Raw genomic sequence first — 2,609 nt, 5'->3', positions numbered from 1 at the left:
CTATTCTTTCAGTTCCTTCGGTCTTCTGGTGGCAGACTTCACTGTGACTGCGGAAATGGTGTAGTAGGTCCAGGTCCCCACCAACTACTGCTTTCGTGCAGGACCCACAGTGCCAGATGCCGACGGCTGGATTCTTCATCTTGGTCTTGCCACAGAAGGAGCAGGTGTATTTGGCGTGCTGGTTGATTCCAGTTTTCTTCACCGTTTTCCGGTGGGAGGTACCATAGTGGGATCCGTATTTCCCCATGATCCCTGCCTTCTTGGTATTTAACCATGTCGCTGGAACCAAAACCCAAGCCCGAAGAATGCTGTGATACCTTTAAAAAAAAAAACACAAAACCTTTTATAGGTAATTAGAGGCCTGGAAGCATGTTAAATCAGGATGGCTTGCTATTTTTGACTTTAGAATTTGAGACACCCAAACACAGAGCATTCTTCTTCCTACCTGTGTTCTGACTTCACTCTAGGGGGCTGCATACAACAGTGAGTGGTACCAGAACCGAGAGAAAGAAGTATGTTGCAGACCACAAAACCAGAAAGCTGGAGCCATCTAAACCCTCTGATAGCAGACATGGAGCTAAAAGTTTGTGATTAGCTCTGCTGTGTTTCAATCTTGTTTGGCCCAGTATTTCCTCACTATATCCCATCCTTCCTTTTTCAGAATAGTAATGTACATTCCATCACTATATGTTGGAAGCATGTGATTTGCTTTGAAACAGTGTTGAGACTGCGAAAGACTTTGGGGACTTGAAGTTGGACTAAATGTATTTTGTGCTATGATATTTCCATGTGCCTCTGGGGACCAGGGAGTGGAATGAGGTAGTCTGAGTGAAAATAGCCCCTATATGTTCATGTTTGAACTTGGTCCTTGGTGAAACTATTTGAGAAGAATTAGGAGGTGTGACTTTGTTGGAGGAGGTGTGCCACTGGGGTTAGGTTTTGAAACTTCAAAAGGCTTGAGACAATCCCACTGTCTCTTTTTCTGCCTCCTGCTTGTGGATCAGGATGTGAACTCTAAAACCTGGTGTGGTAGGACATGCCTTTATCTCAGCTCTAGAGACACAGAGCAAGTGGATCTCTCTGAGTTTAAGGCCAGCTTGATCTACATATTGAGTTCAATCCAGGCAAGACTGTATAGGGAGACTCTGTCACAAACAAATAAAACAAAGCCGTGTGGTGGTGGCACATGCCTTTAATCACAGCACTCGAGAGGCAGAGACAGGAGAATCTCTGTGAGTTCTAGGTTGTAGTAATAAGGGCGGCGGGGCTGCATCCCCAGCACCCCAGTCGCCCACACGGCTAGCTTAGTCGGTAGAACATGAGATTCTTAATCTCAGGGTCGTGGGTTCGAGCCCCACGTTGGGCGCCAAAATGTAGCGGCGTAAACGAATGCAGACAGATTGTAAAAATATATATAGTTTTAATGTAGAAATAGACTTACAGAACCACCGTTCAGCGGAGACCAGGAAAGCAGAAGAGACAGCTTGGAGCACGCCAAATTTATAGGCAGACATTAGCCCGAGGCGAACACGCCCCCTAAGAGGCGGGACTTATCCCTACACTAGGTCAGCCTGGTCTACAAGAGCTAGATCCAGAACAGGCTCCAAAGCTACAGAGAAACCCTGTCTTGAAAAACAAGCAAACAGGCAAGCAAAAAACAAAGTAAAAAAAAATATATCTGCTCCTGCCACTATGCCTTTGCCCCACACTCATGGACTCTCACCCTCTGAAACCATGGCCCAATTAAACACTTCCCTTTATAAGTTGCCTTGGTCAAGGTGTTTTGCTGGAGCAATAGAAAAGGAACTAAGACGCCATCCCTAACTCGGCAGTCAGAATCCACCCTTCAGCCCTGATGGGAGTTAAGGGGAGTCTGGGAATACTAAAGGGAAATTCCCATCATGCAAAGCAAACGGGTAGGGGGAGCACACTCCTTTCTGGCAACTTACAATGCCTGCCTGGTGGTTAGATGGGGCTGCAGACAGGTTTCATAGTCTCTAAGCAGAAGAGGCATGGGGTCAAGTCTGTAGGAGACAGGCAATAGGCTGGAAGCAGTCATGTGGGTTCTTATAAAGCTCCTTAAGAGTTTCAGAGTTTGTGCTCAGATATAAAGGATTATTGAAGTCAGGCAATTTCCAGATTTCCTAAGTTTGTCACAAGTTAGGTCTCCCCATCTTAACAGACAACAACTCCATTATATTGCAGCTGTCCATTGTCCTCGCCCCTAGCTGCAGTTCTGGTTACTATAACAACCACAAGTGTGGACTGACATTGATTGAACTTACTGAACCTGTGGGTTGGTGTTCTGTGTGTGTGTGTGTGTGTGTGTGTGTAGATGTACACACACATGCTTGCATATGCATGTGGAGGCCAGAGAACAGTTTTGGGGTATCATTTGTCAAGGGCAATTTTCTTTTTTTTAAATAAGGTCTCTCCCTGGATTAGACCTCACCAAATAGCTAGACAGCAGGCCAGGGTTCTTGGGCTCAGACTCAGGTCTGTGAGTTTGCAAAGCAAACATTGAGCTGACCGAGCCATCTTCCCAGCCCGAGTTACCCATCTCATCGTTGTGTTTTTCAGTTCTGGAATTCGCTTTGGTTCGTTCTCAA

The 2,609-nt window shown here is 46.0% G+C and overlaps 1 pseudogene; it reads right to left on the bottom strand.

The window, feature by feature from the left end:
• Nucleotides 1-1,736, bottom strand: LOC121463986 (annotated as a pseudogene).
• Nucleotides 1,737-2,609: the final 873 nt, after the last annotated feature.

Source organism: Microtus oregoni, unplaced genomic scaffold (genome assembly GCF_018167655.1).
Source record: "Microtus oregoni isolate MIOR12 unplaced genomic scaffold, Mior012 000027F_ref0000203, whole genome shotgun sequence".
In the NCBI taxonomy this organism is placed as follows: Eukaryota; Metazoa; Chordata; class Mammalia; order Rodentia; family Cricetidae; genus Microtus; species Microtus oregoni.
This window is presented reverse-complemented; position numbering and strand designations above follow the sequence as displayed.